We start from the raw sequence: 25878 nt of genomic DNA on the forward strand, positions 1-25878 counted from the left end.
TGAAACGTCAGCCTTTGTTGACTCACACGGACCTGCGCCTCCACAAAACAAGTCCCTTTGACACACCGACTCCCTCCCCATCGCCTTATACTGGATCCGTATAGCGGTAACTTCTAGCAAACTGTTCCCTTTTGGTGGTGTATGACGTCATCGGCACCGAATCGAGTGTCCAAGTTTTGTAGAGACTTTGCTTGTTACCAGGGTTAGATCATTTCGACCCCCCCCCCTCTCTCTATTATTTATTATAACAACAATTTCAAAATTGTTAATTTCAGAAAATATGCAGCAATAGTTCTACAATTTAAGAAAGTATCCAAAAATATGTTTGTTTTGCAAAATGTTTGACATGTATTAGATGTTCCTTCAGATTCTGAGGATAAATACATCTTGGCCCGAACCTGACTTAATTAATGAAAACGGGGAATGGCAGAGGGCAGAGTTCGAACCCGGGACCTTCGAGGTCACTAAACGACATCCGAGAGCGCATATCACACGACCTGGCAGCCATCTTTTCTATTTACATATATAGAAGACAAATGTAAATGAATTTTTGTCTATAAATGTAAACCTAATAAGATTATATGGGCTAGACTACCTGGTTTCTTCAGGTGCATATCTTTCTTTAGGTTCATAAAATTAAATTAACAGGAAATGAACTTAAAAAAAAATATCTATTAAAAAAAAATACTTTAGAAATATTGAATTTTTTTTTCCGGTTTGAACAAATTATTTTTAGAAACATTTTTTTTTAAACACAGAGAGCTGTTCATCCCTCTACTGTTAGCTCAATGTAGCCTATGATCGAGGCTCAAGGACCATATCTAAAAATGTACACCACTTTGATCTATTTGTCACAACGTGAATGATGCGATGCAGATTCTTGGTCAAATAAAAAATCTAGAAAACAGTTGACGAACAATTAATTGAACTTTACTTTATATACTTATGACACAATAGCTTGTAGGATCAATCCGCTTCGTTTCGTCAAATACATAGAGTCAAGTTTTTGTTTTAAATTAGCTTAATTTGAATAAAAGAAGAATAGTTATGCTAGAACCAGACTTAACCACTGACTCCCACTTTGTTCCTGTTTCCCTTTCTATCGAATCAATAAGTATGCTTCGGAATCTTCTTCTAATTTAAGTCTTAGAAACTTTCCGATCCACTCTAGCTGAGTGACCCTGTGCTTTTACAAAACTTTTATAAACTCACTCTGTCTGTCTGCCTGTGTGAAACTTTGCACAACTTATTGCTTCCACTTTACATTCTCGGATCAAGTTGAAACATTTCAGTTATTATCATTGTCGATGACAACACATGAATCAATGAAAAAAAATGTACCAGTTAGTTTATCAAGTAGTTATAATTTTTGTTACATAGACATTAGGGTCTATTTAGCTAACAGGGTTAAGCCTTGTGTAGAGAATTAGGTCATTTGCTAAAATTTTCAAACTAGCAATAGACTATCAATATTCTATTTTTTATAAGTGCTTGGATAGCAAAGTGGCAAAGCACATCGGCCTTCTACCATAGAGGTTCGTGTTCGAATTCAGACTCCAGCTATTTAAAAAAAAATTGTTCATGAAAATGCAGCGAGGAAACATTCTCCCAGATACTTCTCCCCCCTCCGCACCCCACTGGTCCAGAAAACATGCTATAAGTAGGAAAGTTGCGCCTAACAAAAACATAAATAAAAAATTTCCAATAACATAAATTTATAATTGTTAGTCTAGATCTACTAAAATTTAACAACATGATTGATTCAAAATAATTTATGCAATTTCATATATATTCACTTTAGATTTCCTGCTTTGGCGACGTAAGTTTGGATAAAAGACGTTTTATATTCACGCAGTCAGCATTTAGAGCTAGACGGGAATTTCCCTCAGTGGAAAAAGAAAACAACTAGATCGTGTTGACGTCAATCAAAGTGGTGTGGGCGGAGCTTATTCACTTCGTAGTATTAAAAAGACAATTTTTCTGAGTTAATTAAGCCGAGAAGTTGTTAAGTCGATGAAAGTCGAGACTCAGGCCTCCTAGGCATTTCATGTCAACTTCTCTAGTTGGTATAATCAAGGCTGTCAATAATAACTTGTGCTAGCAACACACGGCGTTGAACTTGAGAATTCTACAAAGGAAAAAAGAAAGACACTCCTCCACGCCTACACACCTGCTTAGCAAAAAATAAAAATAATAATAATTTTGATGCAGATGTTGAAACTAGTACATTTAAAACGAAAGCTAGGGAAATAATGTGACAGCCTTGAACAGGAATGAATAATTGATGTGGATGAAACATAATATCCAGAAAATAGTCAAAGACAGTTTGTCATGAGTAATTATTATTTGACCTTGTCCCGAGAATCGTGTAAGTTAATAATTATCTTCATTTTCCTTCACAAACTTCAGGCACACACAAGCGTCGTGGAAACTCTGTCTACTATATCACTTGTGTACGTCAGGGTTTCTCAAATTGTTACGTGTGATGCCCCCCCCCCCACATGGCTGCCTGGTCGTGCGGTTTGCGCGCTGGACTGTCGTTCGGATTTATCGACGGTCGAGGGTTCAAACCCTGCCCGCTCCCATCCCCCTTCATCCTGCGGGAGGTTTGGACTAGGAAGTAAACTATCTTCAACTCTGAAGTAACATCCGAAACATGTAAAACATTTTACAAACACCCGACGTGGCAATCTGTGGTCAGTTTAGACCAATCGCTCTTTGCAACGTTACAGGCCAATGTTCAGGCCTTCTGTAACTATTGGTCTTGGTGAGACAGTGTGGGTCTTGGTGAGACAGTGTGGGTCTTGGTAAGACAGTGTGGGTCTTGGTGAGACAGTGTGGGTCTTGGTGAGACAGTGTGGGTCTTGGTGAGACAGTGTGGGTCTTGGTGAGACAGTGTGGGTCTTGGTGAGACCGTGTGGGTCTTGGTGAGACAGTGTGGGTCTTGGTGAGACAGTGTGGGTCTTGGTGAGACTGTGTGGGTCTTGGTGAGACAGTGTGGGTCTTGGTGAGACAGTGTGGGTCTTGGTGAGACAGTGTGGGTCTTGGTGAGACAGTGTGGGTCTTGGTGAGACAGTGTGCGTTAGTAATGGGCTTGATTGTTGTACTATTAACCTTGTGGTCAAGCAAGACGTCCTGCAGCGGGCCTGTTTTGTTCACACAGAAGACGTAACTTGGAGAGAAACAAATCAAAAGACGTTTTGCTATAAGAGAGAGAAGAGAGTCTAGAACAGCTTCCGCAAATTTAACAGAACATTTGCGGCAATCTTATTTCAGACGCCACTGGCAAAAGCAACATGAAAGTAAAAAAAAAAAAAGTAAAGGGCCCTTTTCAGATTTTGTGATCTGTTGGGCAGATAATGTCAAGGTCATCTGTTTCTGTGGCATTTGGGTTAACGAGGGTGTCATGTGGACAGCACAACGACTAACCGCCATATGAAAGGTGATATTTAAAAACTAAAACGACTTTAATATTTCTCGCAACGTCGGTAATTATGTTGCTTCATTAGATTAATTATCAAAAAATGAATGTGAAATTACAATTCAAATACAACATAGGCTATATTTTGTCCTTAAAAATGGATTCATCTCGACCCCCCCTTAGCTGCATTCTTAGGGCACAGAACGAGAAGTGGTACGCCTTAAAGTTTGAGAAACGTTGGTGGGGTTTTGCTCCAGAAAGTAACTCCATTGCAAACATTTTACAAACTATGCTGTCAAAGGGACTGCTAATTAAAGAGTTCTCTTTCAAATCTGTTCTTGAAACATGTACATTTGTCAAGGACCCAAAAAGCCAACTATTTGTCTTCAGATAATATTATAATGTAAGCCTGACATCAAGCAAGACTTGTAGCACGTACGTTTTGGATTCAGATTCATAGGTTTTTTTTAAAATCATTATACTTAGGAACTTGTGGGCTGAGAAGAGGCAGAGCTGAAAATGAAATGTTAGAAATATCTGAATGTCATTTCCTATACGCGAAATCGGAAATTAATGCCTTTTGTTTAAATAATAATAATAATAAGGATTGTCTTCAAGTCCGAAGATTAACGAGGAATGCAATATTTCTCGTGGCTACGCAATCTCAGCTGTGACCTATATATTTTGCCACATCCAGGGCAAGTATAACCATTGTCCGCCGATGCCCTTGCGAACGCCGGAATTTGACAGCATAGAGAGACTTCTGACGGTCCGACAGTTACGCTGGGCAGGGCACGTATCCCGTATGGGGACGAATGTATACCAAAGGCAGTCTTTTTTTTTTGGTGAGCTAAAAGGTGGTTGGCGTAACGGAGGTGCCCCACGAAACGCTTTAGGCGCCAACTTGCCTTAGCTGACATAGAAGAGAGCGGGATGCACATTTGAGACCAAAAGAAAATCTGCTGCCGAGGACAGACGCAGACAGCAAAAAGAATCTTTTAAACTACTTACTAATGTAATGTAATATGTAATCAACTGTCAAGTTATTTGCGATGGTTTATTTTTTTAATTAGCCAGTAGCCTATACAATATTGAAAGTCACATGACTTTTAAAACGTATTATATTGGGGTCTGTATCATTTATGATTTGCCTGCTAAACGTTTTTCAGAGTAATCTGCTCTTTGTTTGCATTTCAATATTTAATTCTACAGTGTTAAAAAGTCCACAAATGAGAGTATTATACAGTTTTTTAAATATGTATTTATTTATTTTCTTTTACGCCGGATGCACCAAAAAGCTTGGTGTGGCATTAAGGATTATCCTCCATTTTATGAAAATGTCCAACAGTGAAACTCGTGTACGAGTACTCTTATCACAAATTACTCTCCGTAAGACATCACTTCCTGTAGAGAGAAAATGCCAAATGTGTAGCTGTTAAAAATCAAGAAAACATCTAATTTGGCTACTTAATGTAAAGATAGATTAAAGAGAGAAATAATTGACGTCATTATCGGTAGTTTACGTTTAATACCAGGAAGTGCTCGGAGTAATTAGATTTTAATTTTATTTGTCTTGTGTTTTGTTTTGTTTTAATGGGAGAAATTTGGCAGGAGTTTGCCTATAAAACGAAAAGAAAAACATAGACTAGCAATGAATCTCAACAAACTGAAACAAAGCAGGTCTCCGTTAGATTGAGTTCACTAAAGTCTTTACGTTGGCTTCACTTCTGCTTGTGATTCGTTTTTGTTAAGTGACGGATAGAAATAGAAGCCCCTTGAAATAGTGTGGGGCCTAGATTAGAAAGCAGACAAGTTCAGAAATTAAGCACGCTCCGATTCCATGTTGACGAGTTTGAGCGGAAGATAAACATTTCAAGAAGTATATTTTTTTTTAGTATTTGATCCTACAACAGTTGTTTAATTATATGAATCAAGAGAGGGAAAAATATACTTATAAAGCTTAAATATTGACATGGTGTACAATTATTAGTACAAAAGATTCAAACATAACAGACCGGGGGGGGGGGGGAGAGGGTGCGTGCAAACAAATGGAAGTAGAGATTTCCTAGAGTACAGGAAACACCAAAAGAGATGTACAAGATCAAACAATAATGGTCAGTTATGGACATTTGACCTGTCCAATTTTGCTGCTTGCAAAAAATCATTTTAATGAGAAAAGTGACTAAATAGTACCTGGGAATAAAAGGGTGATCATGCGAGCTATAGGGTTGATATTTCTATGGCCAATGGTCATCGGGCATGTCATGTTTGTGTGGCGAGGACTAAGGGGCGTAACAAAGCTCGTGTGGTCAACACTAAGGGCCGTATAAAAGTTCGTGTGGTTAACACCAAGGGCCGTATAAAAGTTCGTGTGGCCAGCACTAAGGGGTGTATAAAAGTTCGTGTGGTCAGCACTAAAGGGCATATAAATGTTCGTGTGGCCAGCACTAAAGGGCGTATAAAAGTTCGTGTGGCCAGCACTAAAGGGCGTATAAAAGCTCGTGTGGCCAGCACTAAGGGGTGTATAAACGTTGGATAAAAATGTTATTTAAAATACAGGCGGGAAGGGATGATAAGTAGAAATAGAATAGAGCTAGGATGTGGGATTTGAAAGAGCAGGCACAGGTTCGAGTCTCACCACTTGGGAAGTCTCGGAGTTGTCTTCTAAAGTCTAGTAATACATAATATTACAAATACCAGACTACAAAATGTTTTGTTTTCAAACACAATATGAAAAGTTTATGTTTTGATAGAGATTAAAAAAAAAAAGAAAAATAATAATAATACAAGAAATGGAAATGCTCAAGTGACGAGCTTAGTTTTTGTTTGGCTGGTTTCCTGTTTCAATGTACTTCCTGTTTCTTGGCTCATCAGTATTAGCTTTCCAAAGCTTTGCACTTTGGTGTTTGATATCAATCCATGGAGTTGTCCCTCTGGCAATATTTCAGAATAAACATAGACTCGAGAACATTGTTTAAAGTGTACGTTAGAGAGTGTAGCTGTTCAAATATATATAACCTTGATTTATATTTCTATGTTTATATAAGAATGGGTGGCTGCCTGGTCGTGTTCTATGCACTCTGGAACGACGTTTCGATTGTCAACGGTTTGAGCCCACCCTGCCGCCCCCCCTCGACGGTCCTGCTGGAAGTTTAGTCTAGGGTGTAATATTTTTCAAATCTGATACTATATATATATGTATGTCCTATCACATAGATAGATAGATAGATAGATAGATAGATAGATAGATAGATAGATAGATAGATAGATAGATAGATAGATAGATAGATAGATAGATAGATAGATAGATAGGATTATAGTTACATAATAGTTAAGATATTTTACAAAAAAACTTTTAGACTTGATAAACAATATTTCGAATTAATATACTTAATTGATATACTAGTGTATATTAGGTAGACATCTAAATGCAAAAGTAAAATATCACTTTCACACGCACACACACACAACGGCTTTGTCTTCCTTGGCCTGCTCGTTACCATTGCGCGCGACCCAGGACACGTATTGACAGGTGCTAGCGGATTCTCTACGCACGGAAACGCACGTAGCCACTGCCTTCACTTCTGAAATACCGGAAAGCTATTGAGACAAAGCCGGGTAGAGCTCATTTGTGTCGCATTGTGCTCATTCATAATGAGTGTGAATAGCTGGCTCCCAATAGGACGAATGTTTGAGAATGTGGTAGGACTATATTAGAGTATTGCATAGAGAGATGACCCATTTAGAAAGTTTATACTCTAGATATCAATGGAATTATTGTCACTAAAACAATGTATATATCTAGGATTGAGCTCAGGTTCTGAAAAAGACCTAGTTTACACGTCTTTTAGAGAGCTCTTCAAGCGTTCTGAACCGCTAATACAATATTGAGATCTATTTCAGTTGTTTTTTTTTTTTTACAGCCATGTTGGACAACTTTAAAAATCACCATCGCGTTATGAATGAATGTTTGTGTATCAGAGGTAACACTATAGAGATAGGAGCGGATAGTTTTGGTTGTGTAGGCTGACGAGTTTCTGATGAAACCACGAGCTGGTATGGCTTATTTCTAATGAATTTATAGTTCTACATTTAAACAAAAATATATAATACGCTTACATCGACTTAGTTGTACTATTTGTTTGGAGCTACAAACCAACGCCCGAGCAGCAACAAACAAAATACTATTCTGACAACGAAATAGTCTTTTCTCAAAACATAATGGGACCATCCCCAATGACGCAACAACTGCACCCCGCACCAGCCGAATATATTATTTTCAGGCAGACTTTGCAGCATTTCATTTAGCGCGGTGGTTCCCAAACACTTTCAGCCATGGGATCATAACCGTGACATCCATATTTAACGAGCTTGTTAAACGGCCACATCACCGCTATTCAAAAGTCAATTGGAACTGAGCTTCTGTGCTTTAATAATGCACTGTGGTTATAGGAATGGAAGAGTCCTCCGAAAAGCACCGCGTCAAAGGCCGGATATAACCCTCGGTTCGTAAACTGAGCAATTATGGCAATCGTTGGGGCCTAAGGCCTGCAAAACTTGGTGTGCGCTGGACTTGACATCTCACCGCCAGCTAAACTTGTAGATCTAATTCCATTCAAACAGAAGGTTGACGTTCAACGTTGAAGTGTCCAAATTATTTTTTTTTCCACGTAACATTAGAAGTCGGTGAAGAAAGCAGAAGCTAAACTGACGTGAGGAGAGGGGGGGGGCTGTCAGGGGAGGAGGGGGTGGTTTCAGTTTTTACGTTAAAAAAAAAACAGTCATGGTCATCAACAAGATTTTTTCTTCACTTTTTTTGTTTGCATTTCTTTTTAATTGCTCTTTCTCTCTCTCTTTATTTCTCTCTCTCTCTCTCTCTCTCTCTCTCTCTCTCTCTCTCTCTCTCTATATATATATATATATATATATATATATATATATATATATATTTCTTTCTTTCTCTCTCTCTTTCTTTCTCTCTCTCTTTTTCTTTCTCTCTCTCTTTCTCTTACGCTCGCTCTATCTTTTAGTCTTTCTTTCTCTCTCTCTCTCTTTCTCTCTCTTTCTTTCCTTCTCTATTTTTCTTTCTTTCTCTCTTTCTCTCTCTCTTTCTCTCTATCTATTTCTTTCCTTCTCTATTTTTCTTTCTATCTCTCCCTTTCTCTATCTCTCGCTCTCTCTCTCTCTCTCTCTTCGTTCTACCTTTTTTTTCTGTCTCTCTCTTTTAATTATTTTTTTTTTAAACCTCTCCCATTCTTTTTGCCTTTCTCCGCCTCCCTCTTTCCTTTTTTCCTCTCAAATAGACATACAAATAAAAAAAGAGCTCTCCATGTGTCTACACTTATAGCTATTGAACTGTTTGTTCAAAGTCACTTCAATACTGAATGATTTAAAGTCCCTGACTCTAGCACTATACTTTACAATTTCAACTAAGATTGACAAAAAGGAAAATGTATTTTTGAGATAAAGCTCATATTTCGTCTATTCAACTCAAGTTTCAGTTCACTTTAACTGAACAATGTAGCAATATCTTACTAATCTTGTATGAACTCACTCTGTCTGCCTGATTGTCAGGTACAAATCTTGTATGAACTCACTCTGTCTGCCTGATTGTCTGGTACAAATCTTGTGTGAACTCACTCTGTCTGCCTGATTGTCTGGTACAAATCTTGTATGAACTCACTCTGTCTGCCTGATTGTCAGGTACAAATCTTGTATGAACTCACTCTGTCTGCCTGATTGTCAGGTACAAATCTTGTATGAACTCACTCTGTCTGCCTGATTGTCTGGTACAAATCTAGTATGAACTCACTCTGTCTGCCTGATTGTCTTGTACAAATCTTGTATGATCTCACTCTGCCTGATTGTCAGGTACAAATCTTGTATGATCTCACTCTGCCTGATTGTCTGGTACAAATCTTGTATGAACTCACTCTGTCTGCCTGATTGTCTGGCACAAATCTTGTATGAACTCACTCTGCCTGATTGTCAGGTACAAATCTTGTATGAACTCACTCTGCCTGATTGTCTGGTACAAATCTTGTATGAACTCACTCTGTCTGCCTGATTGTCTGGTACAAATCTTGTATGAACTCACTCTGTCTGTCTGATTGTCTGGCACAAATCTTGTATGAACTCACTCTGTCTGCCTGATTGTCTGGTACAAATCTTGTATGAGCTCACTCTGTCTGCCTGATTGTCTGGTACAAATCTTGTTTGATCTCACTCTGCCTGATTGTCAGGTACAAATCTTGTATGAACTCACTCTGTCTGCCTGATTGTCTGGTACAAATCTGGTATGAACTCTAACCCTTCTTGTAGCAGTTGAAACTTAGCACAATTATTCCTTGTCCTTGAAAACATAGGAATTTAAACAATAAAGAACTTGTTAATACATTAGTAGTAATTAATTATGTAGCTTCGTTTTATTTAGAGAAATGGCGATAACTCTTGCAGTATCGAGGTCCATGGCAATAATTTTTATGTTTTGCTTGTTTGCATATTGATTTCAGGTTAATGGTGCCAAAGACTTCAGAAGCACATTGTCTCCTGAAACCATCAAATGAAACTTTTAAATACAGACGATAGAAATTTGAACTTCTTGTTTAATAACTTAGACTTTTTATTCTCAGTGACCAAAAAAAATATCGCTATTTTTAGCTGTAAAAAAAATATAAAAGAAGTAAATCTAACTCATCCGAAACAAAAGTGAAAGCGAAGCGAGAAAGATATATATATATATATATATATATATATATATATATATATATATATATATAGAGAGAGAGAGAGAGAGAGAGAGAGAGAGAGAGAGAGAGAGAAGGGAAAGTAAAGAGAGAGAGAGAGAGAGAAGGGAAAGTAAAGAGAGAGAGAGAGAGAGAGAAATAGAAGAAAAGAGAACAACCCTTTATTTAAAAAGATCTAAGAATGTGTTATAAATGAATCAACAATTTTCCATACATGTCAATGACCTTATGGGTGACAACACTGTCAATTTTTTCCCTGCAATAAATCTGCCAACTTTGATTAAGATCCCACAGAAATGATGAATTGTTTTTATAGTACTGTACTCTCTTCCGGAATCTGATTCAAACTCCTTAGTCTCAGCTGCTCCAACATTGAAAGGAGACACACACACAAAAAGTGTAAAAAAAGGAGATTGTTGGGAAGGGCAGTGGTATGGTGCAGAAGAATGCCGCGAACAATCCACAGCAATGAAGACCGATTGGTTATTCAAAGAAAATTCCTCTACCATCAATTCACACCCGAAATTCAATGGAAGCTTCCCCCCCCCCCCTCTTTTTTTTTTTAAATCCTTAACTATTGCAAGTATTGTACTGTTAAACCTAGTGGCCTCGTGACCTGGCATACCAGGCACTCCCAGATCGGTCTAACAAGGAGAATGAACCAAAAAAAAAAAAAAGGTGAACAACCAGACGGAAGCTCGCCCATTCTGTCATCTATAGGCCAAGAAACACAAAAGTTTGTTGTCCGGGACCGCGTGACTCAAGGTCTAATTGACCAGCTGATTTATGCCATCATTTATTCACGTCTGCTGCTATTGCAAGCCGTTAGAATATATTTCAGTGATTGTTTCTCGTCCTTACAATATTGTGACTAAAACTTGACTAAAACATTATGAGATACTGATTTCCAGTCCGCAGAATATTGTGACTAAAACTTGACTAAAACATTATGAGATACTGATTTCTAGTCAGCAGAATATTGTGACTAAAACTTGACTAAAACATTATGAGATACTGATTTCTAGTCCGCAGAATATTGTGACTAAAACTTGACTAAAACATTATGAGATACTGATTTCTAGTCCGCAGAATATTGTGACTAAAACTTGACTAACACATTATAGTACACTACTTTCTAGTCCGCATAATATTGTGACTAAAACTTGACTAAAACATGATTAAATATTGGTTTCTAGTCAGCAGAATTTTGCGACTAAAATTTGGCTAGAACATTATAGTGTGTTGATTTCTAGTCCACAGAATATTGTGACTAAAACTTGACTAAAACATGATTAAATATTGGTTTCTAGTCCGCAGAATATTGCGACTAAAACTTGGCTAAAACATTATGAGATATTGATTTCTAGTCCGCAGAATATTGTGCTAAAACTTGACTAACAGATAATTGTGCATTAGTTTCTAGTCCGCAGAATATTGTGACTAAAACTTGACTAAAACATGATTAAATATTGGTTTCTAGTCCGCAGAATATTGTGACTAAAACTTGACTAACAGATTGTACTTTGTCGGTTTCTAGTCCGCAGAATATTGTGACTAAAACTTGACTAAAACATGATTAAATATTGATTTCTAGTCCGCAGAATATTGCGACTAAAACTTGGCTAAAACATACAAGAGTATAGGTTTCTAGTCTGCAGAATATTGTGACTAAAACTGGACTAAAACATGATTAAATATTGATTTCTAGTCCGCAGAATATTGCGACTAAAACTTGGCTAAAACATACAAAGGTAGAAGTTTCAAGTCCGCAGAATATTGTGACTAAAACTTGACTTAAATATGATTAAATATAGGTTTCTAGTCCGCAGAATATTGTGACTAAAACTTGACTTACATATGATTGATAGAGAACAATGTAAACGAGGCTAAAAAGAGGAAACTATGCTATCACAAGACAGTAATATAGTGATACAAATGTATAATGTAGACTTATTTTTTTTTTTTTTTTTTTTTTTGCATTAGAAATTAGAACTTTAATTATTTTGAATATCTTAGATAGCTCTTTAAAAATCATAAAATTAAATAACTTAAACCAAAAAAAAAATATTCAATTCAAGTTATTCCTCCCAAATTAATGTCGATAGAACTAAAAAATGACGGCAATTTTTTTTTTATTATTCATTTTGATGCTATTTATAGATCTAAATGTATATGTTTTAACGCTTTCCTCCCCCACCACCCTAACTATTGGCCCTTCAATTACAGTACTTCATTCTTCCCCCCTCCCACTGTTAGTTCTTTTTTTATTTTACACTGTGGGTTTTTTTGGTCTTAATGGCCCCGGGTTGGAAACCTTCCCGCCATCATGTCTCGCCGTACTTTGGAAGGTTTGGACAGTCAAGTAGGCCTAAATAATGTTTTATTACCAAGGACCACCCGAAATATGTAAAACAATGTTATGCCATGTCGTGCCCATGAATCCTTCAAGGACCATCTATTTCTCTACCCAACAAAACCAATATGGGATGCTAAAATCTATATTTTACAATTCAAGAATTTAAATAAATTTTTTATAATTCAAATATTAAAATGTCTAATTCTAGATACTAAGATGATACTACCCCCCTCTGATTGTAGGCCTAACCTTTACTGTTACATTAGTGTTGAAGCCAAAAAGCGTAAAAGTTCTGTTCTCTAAAACATTTATCTGTAAAAAAGACGCTCAAAAATTATGTTACTTCTAAAAGCAGATAAATGTAGATTATTGTCAAGAGATGACCGATTTTTTCAGTGGGAGATATATATATATATATATAAAAAGATATGGAAAAATATTTAAAGATTAGATAAGTCAAAGTAAGATTAAGTGGCCTGAAGATGAATATCTTTACAGTTTCAACATTAATATTTAGTTGGGGAGGGAGGGGGTGACGCAGAAAGTAATATTTGATGCATGGTAAAGCAGACTATCACTAAGTGTCATTGAAGTAAGTCCATTATCTGCATTCCTCAAACCGGAAACACTTTAGCAGACTATAGTGACCATAATATTTAATGTCGTCTGCGTCACGTTCACTTCTGCTCGTCACGTGGTGCAATCAGGCAACACTCGTGACAGAAAAACCAACCAATCATATGCAGACTGCGATGACTGTACATCTAAATATTCTTCACAATCTTTGTAATGCATTCAGTAGCGGACGAGAAAGAGCCATCTTGAAATTAGGGTTAGTACATCTTGAGTTTACCTTGACACATGCTGTCACATTTAGCGAGCCCTCCAAGATCTCCAAGATCCTCCAGTTCCCCCCCCCCCCCCAAATTGTCATGTCATGGTTGACGTAGAGCCCCAAACAAAAATACTTCCGATTGACGTCATTGAAAAGAGATACATCAGTTAAACACGTGATTCAGAATTGAAATGTATAATCTATGACTAAATAGGTCTACGTTTCATGCCTCTATGAAAATGCCCTCTTGTGCCCCAACCATTAGACTGTATCCATTTAAAACTAGTTCAATGTACGCAGCCGTAAAGTCGGTTGACGAACCATTATTTACGAGAAAAAAATTCAAATTATTCTTCAGTTATTTTATGGATATTTTGGCAACCCATTTCAATCATGCACCAGGGGTGATTAGCGTTGAACCACACGTACATGCTATAAGGCCGTAAATTATGCAGATGTATTTTATATTTGTATTATTATTGAATCGAAAATGTTTGAAAGATGTTTTAGAAATTTTATACTACACAGTAATCTGCTCTTTGACTACATTTGATTATAATTTGATTTTATTATAATAATAATAATAATAATAATCTTTATTATCCGTAAGGAAATTTGTCTTACAATTTGTGCATTACACCAAACAAAAAACATTATAACTATAAGAAACCAAAGTGTACATTCACACCAGACGCACTCATAATTTACATGTGACAAAGTTTATACCAGATTGGTCTTATTTAATGATTTGATTGCCAGGGGAACAAAAGAGTGTTTGTGTCTGTTTGTCTTTGCTATCGGTGTCTTGTATCTCTTTTGTTATACAAAATTAAAGCGCAAAGTTTTATATTGTTTTTCATTCTTAACACCGGTTACACCATTAAAGGAAAACAAATTATAATTAGCCTCCCTTTAATAAAAATCTTCTATTTTGCACGTAAATTAAATATTATCCTAGTCTTCCAGGCTGATTGATTAAATTTAGAGTACTTAACATTGGAAGGCTTCCAGTGACGCGCTTGAGGGATGTGCTAATATTGCGCTTCCTAAGAAACTCTTTAGTCAGGTTAAATTAAACTTAGAATAATGTCATTTTATCAAATCAATATTTAAATATGGATCTATATATACCATGCAAATAAAAAGATATGTTTTGTGCCTTGAAAATAAAAGATGACTTGGTAACCACCTTGATAGTACGCCGTAGTTCAACCGGCTGAGAAACATTAATCTAAGACCAATTCCAACTACAATATCTTTAACTTAGAGAACTTCAACTTGACAGATTTCTGAAGCAGTTATCAACGTTCACTCATATCCCTTCAGTGCAAGGAGGTCACGTGTCCACTTTAGTTTCCCTACCCTCTTTTCCTTTGAAGTTAAAAAAAAAAAACACCTCAATTGACCTCATGACCTCCAGAGAAACTATAATGGGTGTGGGGAATGTATTGAAGATTTTTTTTTTTTTTTTTTTGATATGATTTATATTAGAAAAAAAAAACTTGATCCGATAGTCCACGTTGAACATCTTATAGAATATGTCGTCTGCATCAAGCTGTGTGTGCGTGGGAAGGGCATTATCATAAGGTCAGTAGACAATAGAAATATTGCCGGGCAAGAAAAGTCGTGGGCCAAATTAAATAGTTTTAAACAGTGGCAAACATTAGATGCCTTACAGCACCAGATAGTCCGAGGTCTTTATTAATCACTATCATATCTTCTTTTTATTTTGAAATCTGTCGTTTGAAATAATATTGCCATTGCTAGGGACATTAAATTGTTAATTCGCAGGAAGCTGGAATTCAAGTGTTGTTGTTTTTTTTCTCCACAGCTGAAACTAAGTAAAAACACAAGTTTATATTTCCAGATAACACTTTTAATTAAAAGTATAAAGTAAGATGATAAGTAGGCTGATTATTAACAAAAAATAATTCACAAAAAAAACGCACAGGAAAACAAACTAAATATAAAGAGATTCTTAATTATTTTAAATTACGTCATAAGTAATGAGTTGGGAGCAGAGCAGTGATAACAAGGTTACAAAGACAGTTTGTGTGGAAACACAAACTCAAAATCGGCCTTCGAAGCAGGTTTCAATATTTTCAGAAGAATATCGGTATTAGATTCTACCAGACGTGGTCCACCCAGGCAGGTAAAAAGGCAGGTATCAATATTTTCAGAAAGAATATCATAGTGAAATTCTATCAAAGGCAAATGACAGAGAAGAATGGTGAAATAAGGTTGACAGATCTTATATGGTGCCCCAGCGGTCCAGCAGGCCAAGGGATAGGTGAAAGTGATGATGAAGCTAGATGTGAACCTGGCCTAACTGAGTCTTATACTGAGTATTTAATTGCTCTAATTGTTTTGTAAAGGGTCAGTCTCTTATTCAAAGCATTAAGAAAAAACATTTCCGTAAAAAAAAATAAAAAATTCTTTAGTTTTGTGTTCTATGACAATATTATATCTCTGCAGTTCACGCGATAATACGAAAAACGACTTGTTAATTGTTGTTTTGAATTATGTCCAATTTATTTGCATAGTAAATAGATTTGTTCTCATTAAAAAAAAAGTTAACATTTTTTTTTTGTAAATGTAGTATATAGTATGACAGAACTTACTAACTTAGGAATAAAATTGTAAAAAAATATTTTTTTGACCAAAAATCTAAGACCATTTGCATAAATGTGTTAGAGAAATGGTAAACCATATATCTCCGTACTAAAAAGCCTCCAGCTTTTGTTACTATTAATAGTGAATAGTTGTAAAAATGGTGTATTTGAAGTTTGAACCTTTACATTCTTAGACACATCATCATTAAAAGATGAATAGGATGTGTATATTTAAAATTAAGAAAGTAAACTCTCTTAGTTTAATATCCTATGTATGAAGCAGCAAAGAAAAAAAAAATAAAAAGATTTTTAACAAGATCAAGGAAATGATTGAAGTCGTAATTTATTTCTAGCGACTTCTGCAACGTTTTCTGTACTCAGACATTTACGACAATGAACGATAGTAGTCAACCATTTTGAATACATGAAGTAGGTTTTAAATTGCATTGGTATTTCTCTAAGTGAGTCGTTCTTTTATTGTGTGACATGGAAACCCTGTCAAAGAATAATAACACATCAATTGAGCCCTAGAGGTGCGTGGGGTCCATCGCGTCTTAGAACCCTCTCCCTATTGCTAGGTTTTACTGACGGTAATAAAAATCTCTCAAGCCCGCAATCCCCCCCCCCCCCCAAGTTCGTGCTCGGGTCTAAGGGTTGTCCTTGCACTCACCAACCCCCACAGGCGGCCTCTCGTCTGAGACTGGAAACAAAATATAAATGCTTAAAAAAAAAAGCAAAAACAGAAAGTTCAATTAGGTTTTCAAGCCAAATTTTTGATGCATTTGAATATATGCTTGGAGAAATTGTGAGGCGGGCAGTGTCAATGTGACAGAAACTGCGTTGTTACATGACACCGGATGTCAGACAAAGAAACGTGCGCTGAATTATACCGTGAAACCAAAAAAAAACATTTACTGGGCAATGGGGCGAAACAAATGAGCAAGGAATAATGTCACTTTGTGCCGCCTGATATCAAATAAATAATGTTAAGTTGACAAGATGATGTCTGCCATTATGACATCCGGATGTTTAATTCATTGTTTTCCTTCCACTTTGAAAGAAATCCTTACGCAAAGGTCTGTCAGACGAAAAACAAAACTGAATTAGGAAAGAGAAACTAACAAGAAGCAACATAAAAAAAATACCTTAGAAAAAAAGCTTATATTAAGTGTAATTGTATGAACTAGTTTGGATTGGTAATGTAATGCAAACGACCAACCTAGGCATAATAAATCTGTGTGATTAGAAATATTTTTACCAATTGTTTTTGTTTAGCTTTTAGCATTCTCAATGTGCTCTGATCTTAGTCTATAATTTGTCTGCACTAGTTAAGAAAGGGGGAGGGATGATGGGGGTATCTTTTTCAATGTTTACATAATCGTTTTTTTTTTTAATGCTCAGGGCTCGAATCCTCAAGTTGAATAACTCAACCACCACATCTGTCAAATACAATCTCTTTCCCTTGTTCAAGATACCAAACAAAATAATTAGTTATCAATAGTTAAGTAACTAATTGTTTACATTTCTTCATTGATTCTTGTGTTGTCAGGTAAAAGAAATAATTGTGCGAAATTTCTTGTAATGCTTCGTTATTGAGAGCTTAGCACAATCAAGCTTTTTCTATTAACCATCCAGCAATGGACTTCTACATAAGACGCTGCGCAAAATGTTCATGTACGTTTAGATATGTATTCAACTCTTTACTGAATTTTTTAAAAAAATATTTGAGTCGAGTGCAATAAGAACATCTGAAGCTGTGTTTAAAATAAAAAGTTAGCCAAATTTAATGGTAAAATGATTATATTTTAAAACAATTATCACAGTCTTCGTTGTGTGCCCGATGAGGTAGTTATTTGTTTTTCGTAAAGATATACATTAAACTGTCAAAGTTCTAGGAAAATCGTTTCAACTGTTTTCGAACTACCCGCCAGCCACGGTCCAGCCACCACCCAGTGTCCAGCCACCACCCAGTGTCCAGCCACCAGCCAGTGCCTAGCCACCAGCCAGTGTCCAGCCACCCTTTTGAGCCCATGAAGAGTTTGCAAGTAAATAGAGGAAATTTAAAAGAAAAACATTTTAATGTCTCTTTTTGAGGGAAAGCCTGGGCGGTAAATTTGCGAGTGCTGGGCTGCGCAAACGTCAACACTCGCCTCTCTTACATACTGAACGGGTCCAAAGGGATGGCAAACCATCTCAATTTGGGGTCAAGTGGAGTTTGCCAGAGAGCAGTAGTCTTACTACTGTCCCCCGGGGCTTCAAGACCGAATAATCTGTTAGGATTTACTCCCTTAGCCTTAGACCTTACAGGGTCACACACAAGGCAGTGCATTTTAATGTCACTCGCTTAATGGCATTGTTTAATCACAATGTTTATTTTTGTAGTTGATATAGGCTTTAACTTTTTAAAAAGTGACCTCAATGGCGAGATACACACCGAAGATATATATATATATATATATATATATATATATATATATATATATAACACAATATCTATCTATCTATCTATCTATCTATCTATATATATATATATATATACATATATATATATATATATATATATATATATATATATATATATATATATATATATATATATATATATTATATATATATAAAAGATATAGCTCTGTATATGTATAAATCTCGACCTTACTGGTGTGATCCAAAAGAATGTTACGAGATACTTTCTGTACTAACTTAGAATCAGGAGCTGTCAGAGGAAGTACAATTGAGAGTCCCAACGGCTAAGGGGCTCCACTGGAGACCATTCATTATAGAAGGCCTCAACACTGATCTTCAGCGTCAGAACCTGTGGGCATTTTAGACCAATAGCTCGTCGCCACGTCACATGTCTGTATAGGTTTAAACTGCCCACATGCTGTGACGTTGCTAGTCAGTGTTCAGGACTTCTATAACGAATAGTCGCACTACACTTCCTGTTTTTGTTTCGTCGAGGTTGTCTCCTAAAGCTTTAACACCCAAACACACTGAAGGTTTGAGATCATACCTTCTGTACGAAACCCTTTCTGACTTACCATTGAAGCATAGGACCTCAACAGTACTACGCCTTTGGATTCTGTTTTGGGCGATTCCAGGGCGTCTTTACTTCTTGATCTCGCAGTGTTTCTCTTCCCTTGTGGGTTTAAATCCATAGCCTGTTTTGCAATAAAACGCCAGGATTCTATTTATATGAGACATTCAGTGCTGGATTTACCTATATACAAGTTATAGCTTAGAGCCTCAATTGCTTGGGGGCCTCCAAAAGTGGTTCCATAAATATTTTCAATCATTAAATAAAAAAGAACAAAGGAGAAATTGACTTATGTTGATTACAGGGGGCTCCATTTCTCAAATAGCTTAGTGCCTTATCAATCTAAATCTGGTCATTGAGACAATATATCTTTAACTCTAAGTAAACAGATGTATAGCTCTAGATCTGTATTTGTTTAGAAAAATTGGTTAAAATGTTTCTTCTGAATGATCTTTGTAATAAGTTAGACCCTTTACAATTTGCTTACCAAAAGGGTAAAGGTGTAGACGATGCCATCCTAAATATTTTAAACTGTGTCTACAAACATCTGGACTTACCGAACACTTATGTAAGATTGCTCTTTATGGATTTCTCATCAGCTTTTAACACTATACAACTTCATTTACTCATTGAAAAGATGAAAGCGTTGCAGATTAGTCCATACATAATACTATGGGCTAATGAATTTTTGACCCAGAGAGCTCAGAGGGTTAGGGTAAACAATGTTATATCTAATGAACGCTTAGTTAACACAGGGGCGCCCCAGGGGGCTGTGACATCGCCATTGTGGTTCATTTTGTACACCAATGATTTTCAATCCGATAGTTCTTGTTGCTCCTTCACAAAATTCGCTGATGATGCGGCTCTTCTTGCCCTGCTCTCAGAGAGCTCAGACGTAAATGAGTATTTCAAAGAATTAGAACACATTGAGGAATACTGTAAAGATAATTTTTTATTATTAAATGTAAAAAAAAACAAAGAAATGATAATCGATTTTCGTAGGGACAAGAAGGAAAATGATATTGTTTCTGTAGCTGGAGAGACTATTGAAATTGTGCAAACCTTTAAATACCTTGGTACTATCCTAGACAATAAACTAAATTTTACTGCAAATACTGATTATATCAGCAAAAAAGGGCAGCAAAGATTACGACTACTAAGAAAACTGTCGTCGTTTAATGTTAGCGAAAAGGCCTTGGCTATGTTTTATCACGCTCACATCTGCAATATTTTAAGTTTCAATATCACTGCCTGGTATGGCAATCTGAGCATTAAAAATAAAAATAAACTTAATAGAATCCTAAATGCTGCTGGCAAAATCATTGGCAAAAAACAAACCCCATTTGGGCAGTTGTTTGAGACAAACATCTATAAAAAAGCTAACAAGATCCTCGAAATAAAGAATCACCCTTTGTGTCAGGATTTTGTGATTTTACCATCACAAAAGAGATACAAGACACCGATAGCAAAGACAAACAGACACAAACACTCTTTTGTTCCCCTGGCAATCAAATCATTAAATAAGAACAATCTGGTATAAACTTTGTCACATGTAAATTATGAGTGAGTCTGGTGTGAATGTACACTCTGGTTTCTTATAGTTATAATGTTTTTTGTTTGGTGTAATGCACAAATTGTAAGACAAATTTCGTTACGGATAATAAAGATTATTATTATTATTATTATTATTATTATATAACTTTTTGTGAGTTTTCATCTTTATAAAATAGCGTGCTATAAGATCAACTATAAGCCAAGAGATCAGGGCGGCGCTTGAAAACCATGACTGCTTTATACAGCTTTAATACCTTCTCTTTTCTTTCACACTTTTCAAACTACTATACGATTACTTACGATTGCTTAGCAATCTGTGTGTATTTGGTGTGCCTATGAATATATGAGTGTCATATAGAAAATCTATATCTATATATCGTAATTAGGCCTAGTGATATACATGTATAAAACAGTAAATCGTTGTAAATAAATAAAAAAAAATTAAAACTATATTATTCAATTTCTAGGACAAGGTTATAAAATCAAAATAAGTTATTCGTGGTATGGTATCGATACAGAAAATAAAATCTACAAATAACGCGATACTCTCCGAGGTCGACTTGCGCCACTTCCGATGTAAAATCCTTCAAATGACATGCGTGACAGGAAGTTCCTTTCTTTCATATTAAAACTTCTCCGTCGCACAGCAAGGCGTCTACGGCCTTTGGCTGACCTAGTAATTAACTTTAATTTAACACAGCACTTTTATGACTTATAGTATTTTACCAAAGAAAAAAAAATCTTTTATAAACAGAGAATCCCCGTAGATAGTAAAACTAAACAAAGATCAAAAAATTAAAAAGTCTTTTTTTTTTCAGGCCGGCTGTGATCTGGATCTTATTTATATGAAATGCAAATTAAGAATAAATATAGAGAACCTACTTTTGCTTGAGGGAAATTTCTCTCTCTTTCAAATTTTACCGGCATATACATTAAAATATTCAAGTTTTATTGAATTATTAGATTTTAAAAAATGGACTACTTTTATTCTGCGTGCCCAGTCTTTTCACTAACAAAATAATTTACATATATATTCTACCTTTTATATTTCTAAATAGACATTCAAAGTTTGAATATAAATTGAAGATAAATAAAAAAAAAAAAAGGTTTGGATAAAATAAAAGTAAATTTTTTTTGTGGCTAGTTATCGACCAAACCACAAGCCATTTAATTTCCAGGTCCTAATCCAGTTCATGACCACTTATCTTCAACTGAAAACTCCCGTTCTATTTCCCTTTGGTTTCAGTATCACTCTTCATTATCTATTCATGCATTTACTTTCTCTCTCTCTTTCTCTCTCTCTCATTGGCTACTTTACGTGGAATTTACTGACACCAAGTTTAGTGTCTCTTAGTTAAACCCAGAACTTGGTTCAATGTTGTGAATTTAATACACTTGGTTTTTTTTTTTTAATCGAGCTATTGATAGATATGTCTAATTACAAAAAATTGAGTGGGTTTTTTTTATATCTAAACATGAATATTTTATACAAAAAAAAGCAAAATGTATATAACATTACAAAGCTTATATCAATTCTATCTGTCTGTCTGGTAAAAAGTTTGAACACGCCATTTCTACGACACCCATTCTCGGATCAAGTTGAAACTTTGCACAATAATTCATCGGCGAAGACAATACATTGATTGATTTAAAAAACTAAAGTCAATTAATTACTAGTTATTAATTATTTTGTTGGATACCAACATGTGAAATTCATCCTTCAGTAATCACAGATATATAAATATATGGGGTTTTCTCCCCTTAGATAATTGTACACGTTATTTCTCCCACACCCAATCGCGATCAAGTTAAAACTTTATAAAAATATTTATTTTACCTAACAAAACAGGAATCAATTAAAAAATTAAGAAATCAATGAATTGATCTTTAATAATTAATTATTTTGTTTGATATCGAAAACGGAAATAACTTCTACATTATTGAAAGATAAAGAAGTAATAATAATAATAATAATCTTTATTGTCCGTATGGAAATTTGTCTTACAATTTGTGCATTACACCAAACAAAAAACATTATAACTATAAGAAACCAAAGTGTACATTCAAACCAGACTCACTCATAATTTACATGTGACAAAGTTTATACCAGATTGTTCTTATTTAATGATTTGATTGCCAGGGGAACAAAAGAGTGTTTGTGTCTGTTTGTCTTTGCTATCGGTGTCTTGTATCTCTTTTGTGATGGTAAAATCACAAAATCCTGACACAAAGGCTGACTCTTTATTTCGAGGATCTTGTTAGCTTTTTTATAGATTTTTATCTCAAACAACTGCCCAAATGGGGTTTGTTTTTTGCCAATGATTTTACCAGCAGCATTTAGGATTCTATAAAGTTTATTTTTATTTTTAATGCTCAGATTGCCATACCAGGCAAGTGTGTTGTTATCGCCTTAGATAATTTTTTAAAAAGTATTTTGTATTTTGATTGATTTAGTTTATCGGAATAGTTATAGATCTAATAAAAAGACCAAGTTTGTAGTACTTTATACTTTATAACCATTCGACTTAAGAAAAAATAACTTAAGGCTATGGTGCGGCCGCACGGAGCCTTGTGTATTGAGGAGCATCAAATCTACCCCCCCCCCCCATATTAAACTTATAAAAAAAAATAAGAAGAATTCAATTAACAAAATCAAGTCTTTGGAGTAGGTGAAATAGGAGTATTTATGTTCTCTAGTCCTGAGAGAACCAAGTGTGATACAACGCCGACTATGTCACCATAAACAAAACGTGTGTATCAAATTATTGGGCGATAATGTATATGTTTCATTAAATTTTCACGGAAAATTAAGGTTAATCATTTTATTAGAAGCATACCTGTAAGACATGACTCACTAGCAGAAGTCATTCTTCAAGATACAGTGGAGGGAGCACGAAGAGAGGGTCGTCCAAACAAAGGCTGGCTGGATAATATAAAATGAATGGACCGGCCTCTCTCTCTTGATATCTTGCTAAGAACAGCTGCTGACCGGGAAAAGTGGAGGAATTTAGTGTCCACGAACTGTCACGGCGCCCCTAGGAGGACAGTCAAGGGACAGAGGATGATACCTGACGACTTGATGAACTCTGTAGAGACTGGAAGAGTGACAGAGAAAAAGATAAGAGAGAGAGAAAAAAAGAGAAAGAATAAAATGAAGAAGGTCGAGGAAAAGAGATAGAGAGAGAGCGAGAGAGAGAGAGAAAGAGGGAGAGAGAGAGATAGAAAGAGAGAGAGAGAGGAAGAGAGAGAGAAAGAGAGAAAGATAGAAAGAGAGAGAGAGAGAGAGAGATGAAAAAGAAAAACGCACAACAGCGAGAGACCGAAAGTTTGTTTGCTTGCGTGTTTGTTTGCTTGCGTGTTTGTTTGCTTGCGTGTTTGTTTGCTTGCGTGTTTGTTTGCTTGCGTGTTTGTTTGCTTGCGTGTTTGCTTGCGTGTTTGTTTGCTTGCGTGTTTGTTTGCTTGCGTGTGTGTTTGCTTGCGTGTTTGCTTGCGTGTTTGCTTGCGTGTTTGTTTGCTTGCGTGTTTGCTTGCTTACGTGTTTGTTTGCTTGCGTGTTTGCTTGCGTGTTTGCTTGCGTGTTTGCTTGCGTGTTTGTTTGCTTGCGTGTTTGCTTGCGTGTTTGTTTGCTTGCGTGTTTGCTTGCGTGTTTGTTTTCTTGCGTGTTTGTTTGCTTGCGTGTTTGCTTGCGTGTTTGTTTGCTTGCATGTTTGTTTGCTTGCGTGTTTGTTTGCTTGCATGTTTGCTTGCGTGTTTGTTTGCTTGCGTGTTTGTTTGCTTGCGTGTTTGTTTGCTTGTTTTTTTTTTGCGTGTTTGCTTGCGTGTTTGTTTGCTTGCGTGTTTGTTTGCTTGCGTGTTTGTTTGCTTGCGTGTTTGTTTGCTTGCGCGTTTGTTTGCTTGCGTGTTTGTTTGCTTGTTTTTTTTTGCGTGTTTGCTTGAGTGTTTGTTTGCTTGCGTGTTTGTTTGCTTGCGTGTTTGTTTGCTTGCGTGTTTGTTTGCTTGCGTGTTTGTTTGCTTGCGTGTTTGTTTGCTTGCGTGTTTGTTTGCTTGCGTGTTTGTTTGCTTGTTTTTTTTTTTGCGTGTTTGCTTGCGTGTTTGTTTGCTTGCGTGTTTGTTTGCTTGCGTGTTTGTTTGCTTGCGTGTTTGTTTGCTTGTGTGTTTGTTTGCTTGCGTGTTTGTTTGCTTGCGTGTTTGTTTGCTTGTTTTTTTTTTCGTGTTTGCTTGCGTGTTTGTTTGCTTGCGTGTTTGTTTGCTTGCGTGTTTGTTTGCTTGCGTGTTTGTTTGCTTGTTTTTTTTTGCGTGTTTGCTTGCGTGTTTGTTTGCTTGCGTGTTTGTTTGCTTGCGTGTTTGTTTGCTTGCGTGTTTGTTTGCTTGCGTGTTTGTTTGCTTGCGTGTTTGTTTGTTTGCGTGTTTGTTTGCTTGCGTGTTTGTTTGCTTGTTTTTTTTGCGTGTTTGCTTGTTGTTCTTGTTTTGTTTGTTTGCTTGCGTGTTTGTTTGCTTGCGTGTTTGTTAGCTTGCGTGTTTGTTTGCTTGCGTGTTTGTTTGCTTGCGTGTTTGTTTGCTTTTTTTTTTTTTGCGTGTTTGCTTGCGTGTTTGTTTGCTTGCGTGTTTGTTTGCTTGTGTGTTTGTTTGCTTGCGTGTTTGTTTGCTTGCGTGTTTGTTTGCTTGCGTGTTTGTTTGCTTGTTTTTTTTTGCGTGTTTGCTTGTTGTTCTTGTTTTGTTTGTTTGCTTGCGTGTTTGTTTGCTTGCGTGTTTGTTTGCTTGCGTGTTTGTTTGCTTGCGTGTTTGTTTGCTTGCGTGTTTGTTTGCTTGCGTGTTTGTTTGCTTGCGTGTTTGTTTGCTTGCGTGTTTGTTTGCTTGCGTGTTTGTTTGCTTGCGTGTTTGTTTGCTTGTGTGTTTGTTTGCTTGCGTGTTTGTTTGCTTGCGTGTTTGTTTGCTTGCGTGTTTGTTTGCTTGCGTGTTTGTTTGCTTGTTTTTTTTTTGCGTGTTTGCTTGTTGTTCTTGTTTTGTTTGTTTGCTTCTTTGTTTTTGTTGTTTGTTTGTTAGTTTTGTTTCTTTGTTTGCGTGCTTGCTTGCTTGTGGGCTCGTTGTTTGTTTGCTTGTTTGTTTGTTTGCTTGCTTGCGGAGTACGAGAGAGGGGAACAGACAGAGAAAGAAGAAGAAAAAAAAAACAGAAAAAAAGTAGAGCGAGAGAATGAGAGATCAGAAGAATAAAAGAAAGAGCGGAGAGAGAAAGGGTGGCTGGGAAAAGGTAGAGAGAAAGAGAGAAAGAGACAGACAGAAGAGCGAAAGAAAGAAAAAAAAAGAAAGCTGGAGAGATAAA

This window comes from Biomphalaria glabrata, chromosome 1 (genome assembly GCF_947242115.1).
Source record: "Biomphalaria glabrata chromosome 1, xgBioGlab47.1, whole genome shotgun sequence".
Lineage (NCBI taxonomy): Eukaryota > Metazoa > Mollusca > Gastropoda > Planorbidae > Biomphalaria > Biomphalaria glabrata.